Source organism: Schistocerca gregaria, chromosome X (assembly GCF_023897955.1).
Source record: "Schistocerca gregaria isolate iqSchGreg1 chromosome X, iqSchGreg1.2, whole genome shotgun sequence".
NCBI lineage: Eukaryota > Metazoa > Arthropoda > Insecta > Orthoptera > Acrididae > Schistocerca > Schistocerca gregaria.
Genome location: NC_064931.1, coordinates 25,244,694 through 25,259,275, shown reverse-complemented (window position 1 = coordinate 25,259,275; position 14,582 = coordinate 25,244,694).

Sequence of the window (14,582 nt, the reverse complement as noted above, 5' to 3'; positions counted from 1 at the left end):
ACGAGTATGGTACCACATGTATCCTCTTCCACATACCGTGCTGTAACATGTAAAATACAAATAATAATGTAGATTGAAGAGGCATAATGAAGATATGTGGTAATATAACAACTAGCTATAACACATTCATATTCAATATTTATTTACACTGGTCTGACAACTGGTGAACCTACATCCCCAGTGGAGCTACCCAAGTCCCACACACAATTCTTCCGTGTAGTAACTTTACTTGCACTGTTGCTGTAGAAGTAATTAAAGCTTAAAAAGTTGTTGTGTAATTATAGTGTAACAGATGTTCGTCAAAAGAGTAGTTTACAATTTCTTTTTAGAGACAAGTTCAATATCAGTTCTGCTCAGACGCCATTATCGATTTTTACAGAGACTGCATTTGCGTCTCAAGTTTGTATGTGTGGCTATTTTCCACAGCAAGTATATAGGGTGTCCCATTTTAATCTACACCGGCCGATATCCCTGGAGTGACACAATTCTGCAAAAAAAAGTCTCTAGTAAAAGTTGTGAGGTGCTGAATATGCAATAATGGAAAAGACGAAACTCGTCTGGAATACAAATAACTACAGATTGCAGCGATAAAATGACGCTTCAGTTTCAAAGTAAATGTAGTATTTATGTATAAAGAGCCGTCCGCATTTTCACAAGGAGTGATTTAGCAAACGGCAGAGAACATAACGGGGTGGCTGGATTAATACTTGAGTTTCGCTGCTCCCGAAAAATAGTTCAGAAATTTTTTTCTGAGAAACCTACGCGAGCATTTGGATTGTTTTCATGATCTGTGAACTTTCTTTTCTAATGTATGTAGTTATTTGTGTTCCAGTGAAGCTAATAACACTTCTATGTTCTTTTTCCTGAGTAATTTGTGCGGTGTAAAGCGCCTTGCCCAGGTTCGCGCGGCTCCCCCCGTCGGAGGTTCGTGTGCTCCCTCGGGTATGGGTGTGTCTATGTTGCCCTTACCGTAAGCTAGTTTAAGTTAGATTAAGTAGTGTGTACGCTTAGGGACCGATCACCTCAGCAGTTTAGTACCATAGGCTCTTACCACAAATTTCCAAATTTTTGTGTAATTCACAGCGCCTTGTCCTGTTATCAGATAAGGATTAATTAAGTGTTACTCGTTGGAGGGAGGATGCAGTTGGTGTGATTGAAACGTCAAGTTGTATCGTTTCTTAAAGTTGGTCGTATCAATATTTCAGGCTCATTCGAACTTACCATTCTAAATGGGTTCGGGGGATGTTTCTTCAAGCCTAAATGAGCTTCAACAACGCCAATGAAGGGGTCGAGTACGAGGGTGCGTGGTACTACTCCTCTGCTTGTCACACGAGAGATCCGTTAACTGCTCATGACTCATTACTTCTTCCTACTGAACTTGTGCGACCAGCAGAGATAATTGCATGAAATACGGTGGACAGATTAAAATTACTCAGTGATTCAACTGAAACTGCGCGGATTAATGTAATTACAAATGTTTTGGATCAGTGGCATCGGTTCGATCCTACGAGCAAGGCTTAACAGCAATATCGCGACCGTGGATCGATTCCAGAGCTAGGCTGGTCATTGGAAAAAAATTGTATACGTGCATCCTGGCAAGAACTGCGTATAATATTAACGTATTTCAATGCAGAACCTATAACGATAAATAAGCGCAGGAATGCGATGAGCGTGAGAGAAGTCAGAGGAACTAACTTCGTCGGTGTTTGGTACCTTCATACTGCAATGTGTGTTGCTTCGGCGACAATACCCTCACTGCCACACGGCCTTGGCGTTGGAAGCAAAAACTCACCTATCACAGTGGCTTCACGCACGTCCCTCTAACACTGTCCGTCTATAAGTGGACCACCCCGAAAACTATTGGTCTTTCTTCAACAGCTGTCTTCACAGAATTGGTGGTAAAAGAGGCGTGCCACGTAGCAATTATCCGAATGGAACGGAAATCGGTAGACAGACATACAAATGATTGCAATTAAAAATAAAACGGGTGATTTATTCAGAAGGAACGGTTTCGGAAACTGTTTCGAAGCCTATGTATTAATTTTTTTAACCTGGCCCCAGTTGCATTTTAAACTTTTAGCAAAATTTCGAGCAGAAGATATGTCTTCTCCTGGTGGTGGTTTGCATAATTCTAAAGGTGAAGGCGTATTTTTGCCAAAAACAGTTTCTTATGGAGATATGCCTGTATTTTAAAGGATCTTTATGTTATAACCTGCTACTATATATGGCAGTTGAGCGTCCCAATCGCTATGGCAGCTATTTATGTAATAACTCAGCACTTTTCCTATCGTTCTGTGTTCCCTCTCATCCTCCTCTTCAATTGTGGGTGTATTACACTAGATCGTACCTTCTTTATGCGTAACAGTTCTCACAATTGTCCTAATAATTCGAACATAAATTTAGTGCCTTAGTGAGATATCAGTCTCTGGTGTTAGATAATACATAATGTACCGAATTAAGTTGTAAACATGAAAAATTCAGTATGCTTCATTGGTACAACATTTGTTGACTCCATACCAGAAACACTCAAGGATGTTAAAGCATAACCCGAAGAAGTTCTGACATAAGCATGAGTCTTTAGGCAAGTCATAGATACAATATTGCACTCCAGAGACAAATGTAGAGTTAAATCATCGGCGAAAGTAAAAATACTGACAATCTCCAGCTCATCTGTCGATGGAAAAATGGTGATGCGTGTAGGTTAGCACTCACAGAATATGCAATGCTCCAGAGCTTGGAAAAACACAAAGCAGTAACAGACTTTCATTATGTAACAGTACATGAACGTCTGTAATGCGAGTTCACGCAGAAATGACCAACTTTTGGGAGGAAAGAGATGCCCTTATTTCAAGGTTACGCGCCAGTTTGCACTTTAACCGTTGCGATGGCAAAAGCGTAAGAGATAAGCTCGAAATAGTTGCCAACACACCCTGTCACCGGGATCGTTCCCATGTGACATATTCGGTTTCGTAATCAATATAAATATTTATATTATAAAATGTACAATGTGCTTGCCGCTAAAACTCAGAAACGATTGCCCATACGATCAAGGAAGATATATCGTGTGGTAGCGTCCTGTCTCCAATCCATGAAGAAGGTTCCCGTTTTTACCTGAAGGGCGTACTTTTCATCTACATCTACATGGATACTCTGCAAATCACATTGAAGTACCTGGCAATGGTGCATCGAACCATCTTCACAATTCTCTATTATTCCAATCTCGTATAGCGCGGAAGAAACGAACACATATATCTTCCCTTCGAGCTCTGATTTCCCTTATTTAATCGTGGTGATCCTTTCTGGCTATGTAAGTCGGTGTCAACAAAATATTTTCGCAATTGGAGGAGAAAGTTGCTGATTGGAATTTCGTGTGAAGATTCTGTCGCAACGAAAAACGCCTTTCTTTTAATGATGTCCAGCCCAAATCCTGTATCATTTCAGTGACACTCTCTCCCATATTTCGCGATAATACAAAACGTGCTGCCCTTCTCTGAACTATTTCAATGTACTCAGTCAGTCCTATCTGGTAAAGATCCCACACCGCGCAGCAGTATTCTAAAAGAGGACGGACAAACGTAGTGTAGGCAGTCTCCTTAGTAGCTCTGTTAAATTCGAAGCGTCCTGCCAATAAAATTTGGTCTTTGGTTAGCTTTCCCCACGACAAAATGGTTCAAATAGCTCTGAGCACTATTGGACGTAAAATCTGAGGTCATCAGTCCCCTAGAACATAGAACTACTTAAACCTAACTAATCTAAGGACATCACACACATCCATGCCCGAGGCAGGATTCAAGCCTGCGACGGTAACAGTATCGCGGTTCCGGACTGAAGCTCCTAGAACCGCTCGGCAACCGCGGCCGGCTCCCCACAATATTTTCTATATGTTCTTCCAGTTTAAGTTGTTCGTATTTGTATTTCGTAGATATTTAGTAGAATGTACGGCGTTTATATTTGACTGGTTTACCGTGTAACTGTATTTTCTTTCCTTTTAGTAGTCATGTGGATGATCTCTCACTTTTCGTTATTTAGGGTCAACTGCCAATTTTCACAACATACGGATATCTTTTCTAAATTGTTTTGCAATTTGTTTCGATTTTATGATGACTTTATTAGTCGATAAACGACGGCGTCAACTGCTAACAACCTAAGACGGCTGCTCAGATTGTCTACCAGATCGTTTATATAGATAAGGGAGAGCAAAGGCCTATAACACTACGTTGGGTAACGCCAGAAATCACTTCTGATTTACTCGATGACCTTCCGTCAGTTACTACAAACTGTGACCTCTCTGACAGGAAATCGCAAATCCAGTCACATGACTGAGGCGATATTCCATAAGCACGCAGTTTCACTACAAGCTGCTTGAATGGTACAGTGTCAACAGACTTTCGGAAATCCAGAAACACGGAGCTAATCTGAAATCCTTTGTCAATAGCACTCAACGCTTCATGCGAATTAAGAGCTAGTTGTGTTTCACAAGAGAGATGTTTCCTGAATCCGTGCCGACTGTGTGTCAATAAACCGTTTTCTTCAAGGTAATTCATGATATTCGAACACAATTTATGTTCCAGAATCCTGATGCATACCGACTTGAAAGACATGGGTTTGAAATTTAATGGATTACTGTTACTACCTCTCTTGAATATTGGTATAACCTGTGCAGCTTCCCAGTCTTTGAGTACGGATCTTCCGTCGAGCGAACGGTTGTATATGATTGTCAAGTATGGAGCTATTGCATCAGCATACACTGAAAGGAACCTAATTGGAATATGTTCTGGACCAGAAGACTTGCTTTTATTAAGTGATTTAAGGTGTTTCACTACTCCGATGATATTTACTTATACGTTACTCGTGTAGTTTGAGAGACACCCACATGCCTTGCCTTGCATCAAGCAGTCAGGCCTGCAAGATGAGTGGTCTGCCAAGCGAGTGGATTCATTCTTAATTCTCGAGTATCGTACTCACAATTAAGCTACAAATTATCCTTCTGTATGAATATTACGCAACGGAAACGCACATCTGACTATCAGTAATTTACAGAACTCTGACTGTTCACTACGCACTGGCAATACCACATTTTCTTTCTTACACTCCTGGAAATTGAAATAAGAACACCGTGAATTCATTGTCCCAGGAAGGGGAAACTTTATTGACACATTCCTGGGGTCAGATACATCACATGATCACACTGACAGAACCACAGGCACATAGACACAGGCAACAGAGCACGCACAATGTCGGCACTAGTACAGTGTATATCCACCTTTCGCAGCAATGCAGGCTGCTATTCTCCCATGGAGACGATCGTAGAGATGCTGGATGTAGTCCTGTGGAACGGCTTGCCATGCCATTTCCACCTGGCGCCTCAGTTGGACCAGCGTTCGTGCTGGACGTGCAGACCGCGTGAGACGACGCTTCATCCAGTCCCAAACATGCTCAATGGGGGACAGATCCGGAGATCTTGCTGGCCAGGGTAGTTGACTTACACCTTCTAGAGCACGTTGGGTGGCACGGGATACATGCGGACGTGCATTGTCCTGTTGGAACAGCAAGTTCCCTTGCCGGTCTAGGAAAGGTAGAACGATGGGTTCGATGATGGTTTGGATGTACCGTGCACTATTCAGTGTCCCCTCGACGATCACCAGACGTGTACGGCCAGTGTAGCAGATCGCTCCGCACACCATGATGCCGGGTGTTGGCCCTGTGTGCCTCGGTCGTATGCAGTCCTGGATGTGTCGCTCACCTGCACGGCGCCAAACACGCATACGACCATCATTGGCACCAAGGCAGAAGCGACTCTCATCGCTGAAGACGACACGTCTCCATTCGTCCCTCCATTCACGCCTGTCCCGACACCACTGGAGGCGGGCTGCACGATGTTGGGGCGTGAGCGGAAGACGGCCTAAGGGTGTGCGGGACCGTAGCCCAGCTTCATGGAGACGGTTGCGAATGGTCCTCACCGATACCCCAGGAGCAACAGTGTCCCTAATTTGCTGGGAAGTGGCGGTGCGGTCCCCTACGGCACTGCGTAGGATCCTACGGTCTTGGCGTGCATCCGTGCGTCGCTGCGGTCCGGTCCCAGGTCGACGGGCACGTGCACCTTCCGCCGACCACTGGCGACAACATCGATGTACTGTGGAGACCTCACGCCCACGTGTTGAGCAATTCGGTGGTACGTCCACCCGGCCTCCCGCATGCCCACTATACACCCTCGCTCAAAGTCCGTCAACTGCACATACGGTTCACGTCCACGCTGTCGCGGCATGCTACCAGTGTTAAAGACTGCGATGGAGGTCCGTATGCCACGGCAAACTGGCTGACACTGACGTCGGCGGTGCACAAATGCTGCGCAGCTAGCGCCATTCGACGGCCAACACCGCGGTTCCTGGTGTGTCCGCTGTGCCGTGCGTGTGATCATTGCTTGTACAGCCCTCTCGCAGTGTCTGGAGCAAGTATGGTGGGTCTGACACACCGGTGTCAATGTGTTCTTTTTTCCATTTCCAGGAGTGTATTTATTGATCAACACGTGGCCATCGCACTGAATATGAATGGCGCACACATTATAAATTCTGGATATCATGACAACATACAATTCGAAGGAAAAGGCCACCAATCTTTTTCTTTTCACTATCTTATTTATTCCGATAGATTCTATAACGTAAACACACAAATTCTATAACCTACAACAATAACACATGAGAAATTCCGCCCAGTGGGCATGGCTTTATATTGGTGATTCTCCATCTCATAGTCTCGTAATTATTTAACGCTGCAGTGCACTTTCTGGATAGGATGGTGGATCTTTTTTTGCTATATCTCACACTTCGACTCTCACAACCATCATCACGAAACTTTCCTCCAGACCGAGCGGTACAAAAGAAACATGCATAACCCGCTACCTCTGAAATTAACTTGCTACTCTCCCATGCAAACCACACATACTTAAATTACATGACATACACCACACTGCAACATGGAATACAACACAAGGAATAGACACAACATTATAATCACATCACTTTCAGCTTTCCCACTTCAATTAGTATTCATTCCAGTTTCACACGACACTGCTTCACTTTGAAACCTTTCTTTCCTACTACGAACTCTGGAGGATAGACGGCTGACTCACCTTGCTTCTCTCTCACAGTATTATAGTTTGAATCAAGCGTCAGACGGAAACATAACACGCAAAGTAGTATTAAGAACATATTCATCACACACCCGAGTCCTCAACTGATACCATGGACGAGTACTTCTCTTTATCCTTTGTCTCATACACAGATTGAGACTCACACAGTACTCACCACGTGGAAGTACTCGTCTCTAATGTCAAGTCCTGCACACGCCATTTCTTAAATATTTCAAACTTACAGTACACACGCTAGTAATTCAGCTTAACTTAAGCACTCGGGAGTGTTTCAACTTATTGCTACACGTGGTTTCATTGGGACCGTTGGTCACTTCCGAAGATTACTACGATCCCCTTAATATTACCTGCGTGACATTTAATTCTCCCCACAAAAGTTCCTGAAATGAGAAATTATTATTCTAAACTACTCTTAAGAATTTCACATGCATACCATGTCTCCACTCTTTTGTCTTTACGGAGCACACCTAAGACAGGTCTTACCAACACAAGATCCAGCAGCAGAGTGCTGAAACATGGCCGTTCTTCAGGTCATCTCGCAACTCTGTCGAGGTGGGGGAAGACCATGCTACCGTATTGGTCAGCGCTCAAAGCTTCGGTAAGTTTCATCTCTTTGGTTCCATCAAAGGTGACCAAAGAATCGTCTCAAAGATGATCATATATTCACATTTACTATCTGCGGTTAGCAGACGACCATACATTCATTCATTTCACAGATCTCACCAAACTGGATGTAGGGATTTATTTTTGTGGGAGTGCACATGTGATCAATGAAATAAATAAATTGTCATTCTTTCCCACACTGGTATCCGGATTCGCTGTATTAATTGACTGACAAGAATAATGAAGTATGTTGTACGTATTTTCAATGTCCGGTGGTACTGTACCCTTTCAAGATAGCTGTTCTTGATTAGAATCCTGCAATATTTACTTCGTCTTCTTTTGTAAAGGTATTTCGGAAGGCTGTGTTTAGTAACTCTGCTTTGGCAGCACTGTATCTCTTTGGATTTTCTGCCAGGTTTCGAAACAAAGTTTCGTTGTAGAAACTGTTATAAGCAGGTCGCATTAAAGTCCGCGCTAAATTTCAAGCTCCTGTAGAAGTTCGACAATCTTGGGGATTTTGGGTCTGTTTAAATTTGACATGTTTGTTTCGTTGTTTCTGCAAAAGTATTCTGACCTGTTTTGTGTACCAAGGAGGAACAGCTCCGTTGTTTTTTTAATTTATTTGATATAAATCTCTCAATTGCTGCCGATACTATTTCTCCACATCTGGTCTACTCTTATATCAAGAATTAGGAAGGAGTGGAGATTGCCTCTCAGGAAAGCGTCAAGTGAGTGTTTATCTGCTTTTTTGAATAGGTATATTTTTCTTGGATTTGGGGGTTACAGTATTCAATCTCGCTACGACCCTGTGTTCACTAATCCCTGTATTCGTTTTGATGCTCATTATTAACTCAGGATTATTTGTTGCTAAGAGGTCATGTGTGTTTTCACAACCGCTTACTATTCGCGTGGTCTCATAAACTAACAGCTCGATACAATTTTCAGAGACTGCGTTTAGTGCAATTTTGGATGATGTGTTATGCGTACCTCCGGAATTAAACATATATTTTCGCCAACATATCGAGGGTAAATTAAAGTCGCCACCAACTATAATGGTATGAGTCGGGTACTTGTTTGAAATCAAACTCAAGTTTTCTTTGAACCTTTCAGCAACTGTAACATCTGAATTGGGAGGTTGGTAAAAGGATTCAGTTATTATGTTATTCCGGTTGCCAACAATGACTTCTGCCCATTCTAACTCACAGGAACTAGCTCCTTCAATTTCGCGAAGGGATAAAATACTTCTAACAGCAACAAACACGCCACCGCCAACCGTGTTTAGCCTATCCTTTCGGAACACCGTTAGGGTCTTCGCAAAAACTTCGGCTTAGCTTATCTCCGGCTTTAGCCAGTTTTCAGTGCCTATAACGAAGATATAATGGTTGGGAAGTTTCGCACACTAGAAATTTCTAGAACGTTTCAAGACATTCGAGAGTAATGGAGAGCATTCCACATTCCATAATGTTCCGGGATGTTTCACAATGATCCGTGATGTTACGGAATGTTCTGCAATAGTCTGGAACAGCAAGTTTACTGTTTACAACTTTTCCACAGTTCATGCAGTACAAGTCCCGCGTGAGGCATGACATAATAATTTATTGTTTCTTTACTAATAACGACATTGACGCCACATTTTGCAGACAGTGTGCAGCTGCAGTACTGACTGTAACTGCAAAACTGTGTGATCGTGCGGTGTACTTCACGAGATACGACGTCATAAACAATGAGATGAGTGAATGACTGCCGTATCATGTATGGCGTTTAAATTTAATGCTTTTTTCCTACTAACTCTATTCTCAATAAATTTCACATGGATTATCCTCATATTCGCTGAATACACCTACAAAATTATATCACTGTACGACACACCGTTCAGGAGGTCTGACGTCATAAACATTGAGGACAATGCCAGATACTCATTGGTAATGTTAGTGATGATGGTGTCACTAAAGCGGAGTTAGCAGATACAGTTTTACGTAATTCTTTCACAGAAAGAAGACGAAGTAAATATTCCAGAATTCGAAACCAGAACAGCTGTTAGCATGAGTGACATAGAAGTAGGTATCTTATGTGTTGCGAAACAACTCAAATCGCTTAAGAAAGGCAAGTCTTCCGGTCCAGATGGAGGTTTCTTTCAGAGTATTCAGACACAATAGTGCCTTTCTAAGCAATCATATACAACCGCTCACTTGACGAAAGGTCTGTTCCGGAAGTAGCACAGGTCACAACAATATTCAAGAAGGGAAATAGGAGTAACACATTGAATTACAGACCCATATCACTGACCTCGGTTTGCGGTAGGATTTTGGAGGTTATAATGTACTCGAACATTATGAATCATCTTGAAGAAAATGACTTATTGATACATAACCAACACGGATTCATAAAACATCGTTCTTATGCAACACAGCTAGCTCTTTATTCCCATGAAGTAATGAGTGCTGTCCACAAGGGATCTCAGATATGCCTGAAATTCCGGAAGGCTTTTGATTCCGTTCCTCACAAGCGACTATTAATGAAATTGCGTGCATATGGAGTATCGCCTCGGTTGTGTGACTGGATTCGTGATTTCCTCTCAGAGAGGTCACAGTTCGTAGTGATAGACGGTAAATCGTCGAGTAGAACAGAAGTGATATCTGGAGTACAGCAAGGTAGTGTCACAGGCCCTCTGCTGTTACTGATTTACATAAATGATCTAGGTGATAATCTGAGCAGCCCCCTTAGATTGTTTGCAGATGACGCTGTAATTTATCGTCCAGTAAAATCAGCAGACGATCAATTACAAATAAAAATGATCCAGAGAGAATTTCTGTATGGTGTGAGAAGTGACAATTGGCACTACACAAAAAAACTGCGAGGTCAACCACATAGGTACTAAAAGAAATCCGATAAATTTTGGGTATACGATAAATCGCACAAATCTAAGGGCTGTCAATTCGACTAAATACCTAGGAATTAAAATTACGAGCAACTTAAATTGGAAAGACCACATAGATAATATTGTGGAGAAGGCGAAACAAAGACTGCGCTTTGTTGGCAGTACACTTTAGAAGATGCGACAATCCCACTAAAGAGACAGCCTACATTACACTTGTCCGTCCTCTGCTGGAATACTGCTGCGCGGTGTGGGATCCTTACCAGGTAGAATTGACGGGGGACATCGAAAAAGTGCAAAGAAGGACAGCTGGTTTCGTGTTATCGCGCAATAGAGGTGAGAGTGTCACTGATATGATACGCGAATTGGGGTGACAGTCACTGAAACAAAGGCGGTTTTCTTTGCGGCGAGATCTATTTACGAATTTTCAATCACCAACTTCCTCTTTCGATTCGAAAATATTTTGGAAGAAATGATCATCATAATAAAATAAGAGAAATGAGAGCTCGAACGGAAAGATTTAGGTGTTCCTTTTTCCTACGCGCCATTCGAGAGTGGAATGGTAGAGAAGAAGTATGAAAATGCTTCGATGAACCCTCTGCCAGGCACAAGTGTAAATTGCCGAGTAAGCACGTAGATGTAGATGTAGATGTGGGTACGAGCGTGAACGCACAGCTGAAAATAAATACCTGGCCAACGCCGCGTTTCTCTGCGAGTACAAAATAATGCTATGTGGGACGAAACTTTCATCTAATATAGAAGGTATCTTGGCTGAAACTGAGTATTATGTAGAGTAACAAACAAATTTCTTGCCTCTGAGGAGAAAGAATTGTAACTTTGCGGGATCGAAGATATCTACAATCGGACTACAAAAAGTAATTTAAACGTTATTATAGCAGACCGAATATCTTTTATTGAATGCTGTGCTACACTTCGAAGTGAGACAGATACATTTCACAGTTTTTCAACATAATCACTAAGCTTCTGTAAACTACGCTCGGAGCGTTTTATCTGCCGTTCTCGGCGACAGAAATCTGTTCCTAGGTTAGATGCGCTGTGTGAACGTCCTCATCGTCGCTGCAAATCAGTTCCTTGATTGGCCAGAAATTGCCGTCCGTGGTCGATGTCGATGGCCTTCCTTCCCGGTCAGCATCGCCGACGTCTGCGCGACGTTGGTGAAACTGTCGCCACCGTTTCGCTACCGCCGGACGTGACGTTGCATTTGGTCCATATACTGCCAGAATTTCACGGTGAATGTGTGTACAGTTTAGACGTATTTCTCACAAGAATCGTACTGTCTTGTGCATTTAAATTTGGAAGAGGTTTACAGTTGCTGCTCCATTTCACTCCTACACTGAGATGCACCTGTTATCCGTAGCGCAGTAGAAATGTCTCTGCAGGATACCCAGAAGACGTACACTCATCTGACAATGCGCCACTCTTACTGCGGGAAGATCTTGGTATGGGACGACATGTGTAACCCTCAGTAAGAGATCTAATTCCTATGATTTTTCCGTCGTGATCATTTTGCGAGATGTATTTGGGGGAATGTAACATGTGAATACGAAAATCTTCTGCAGCTTAGATCGCCTGTATTTTTATTTTATGTCACACCGACCGGTTTCGACACAATCTTGCTGTCATCTTCGGATAGCCGCACGGGATAGCCGAGCGGTCTGAGGCGCTTTACCACGATTCCCACGGCTCCCCGCGTCGGAGGTTCGAGTCTTCCCTCGGGCATGAGTGTGTGTGTGTAGGCCTTCGCGTTAGATTGAAGTAGTGTGTACGACTAGGGACCGATGACCTCAGCAGTTTGGTCCCATAGGAATTTAGCAAAGATTTCCAAGAATTTCATCATCGGATCTACAATGTACTAAAAATAAAGCATTACAAAGACATTTTGTCACTATGTACAAAGTCACATGGCAATGGTAAAAATACGTATGCACTGGTTTATGTACTTTCGGAAAAGTTTTATTAACATGCATACATGCCACCAGTGCAGTCGTGGCTCAAGCACATCGAAGGAAATACTGAGCAGCCAAGCAGTCAGCGTCAGAGCGAACCGTTACATGAGCGGTCAGCAGGTGGCGTATGTGTGAATATATCGATACTTCACATTCTTACGGAAATACACTGGAGTTCATTAACTGAGATTCTTAAGAAATCAGAAATGGAGAATCATCACACCACGGGATAGACGTATACCATATGACGGACCGAGTATTTGACATCTACATAGATATTAACTTAAAGCAAACAGTGCCAGCTCTAGTGTGCATAGGCGTAACACATTCTGTATGCTAGTAAAGTGTAGCACGATCCGCACTGCATAGTGTGGATACATAAACAAAATATGACTTCACAGGCCAGAACTCCACGCGTACAACAAAGCCCTTGTTTATAGGCGAAACAATCAGATTACCAGAGATTAGCCTCGCTCATAATAACCAGCGTGCTGGGTACATAAGTACATACCCACACACGTCATATTCAATAAAATTGACAATTCCGAAAAAATTACAAAGTCATTTTTAGCGCAATTAAGAGAGATTTTCACAATTTTTCAACTAAAGAAACTATTTGAGGCGTTTTCACGAAAACTTTAAAATTCCAAACCAACTTATTTGGAAATTTGGTCGCACAGATATACAAAGAAACGTATTGGAATATAATGTAATAAACCTTAATGTGGTAGGTTGCATATATTCTATACATCACCATGCCATAGGCACCCATGAGGGTGAAGTATGAGGATGTGACACCTGGGAACTGCCGCATATTTTATAGGCTGTAATAACCTGTAACCAGTGAGATGGGAATGACAGACAAGAACCACTGCGTTTTTAAAAACACCAGTAAGCAGCCAGCACCTGATGAGCAACAGCAACTTGCCATACTAACAGGCCACGATACGCACACACTTGTATACAATGTATACACTCGTTTGTACACAAAAATAGGGGACACATGAATAACCGCAGGAATACACTAAATCCACAGGAACGTGAATAAGCTGCAACATGTAATCTTCGTGATATATAAATTGATCTAAGTATTTACAGCACAATTAGGCTAAAAACCGATATAACTGATGCACGTTTATAAAGGAAAAACCTATTTCATTAAACACTAGACTATATTACACCAACAGTATTACTATATAGAAGTAATACGTTGCCGAACTGTTCGTGGAACGTTAGTTCTCCGACTATTAAGAAAACCTCACGTTAATGCGTAACGCCTCTCTTGAAGCGTCTGTCACTGTAGTTTTGTGAACATCTCTATAACACACTCCACCTTACTTAACAGACAAATAACTCCGCTTTCGCTTCAAAGAGTTTTATGTTTTTTTTTCCACTGTAGGTCATTGAGAACGGGTACTCCCAGATATTGCAGGGTTATTTATAGTGACAGAGTAATGCAACTGAACAGTAATCTGTCTCTCACCCTATTTATGCACAGTTCTCTTCGATTTTACAGTTCCGTAACTAAAACGGACCTTTATGGGATCATTTTGTTGTCTTCTGTCTGTCCGACTCCTAAAAATTCTTTTTCTCAGGAATGGAAAGAAGTACTACTTGAAATTTATGTGACATATTACGATCCACGGTCCTTCGGCGGCGTGAAATATTAAAACTACTAAGTCAAAACAGCAAAAAGATACGGCCCCTTACGTCACATATTCTGACACTCCCAAACTCATTCATCAGAGCCTGTAGGATACTTCCCGTTATTCTGTAACTGTACAAAATATCTGTTACCACTTGATATCCGTCTGTCTGCCTGTCTGTCTGTCTGTCTGTCAAGATCCCTTTTTCTAAGGAAGGTAAGGTGTCAAGTTGAAATTTATATGAAGTAGTAAGGTCCAAGGACGCTCGGTGATGTAAATAATGTGAGCTTCTAAGTCAACGCAATCAAAAGATAGGAGTATATGTCACATATTTTGATAGAAAA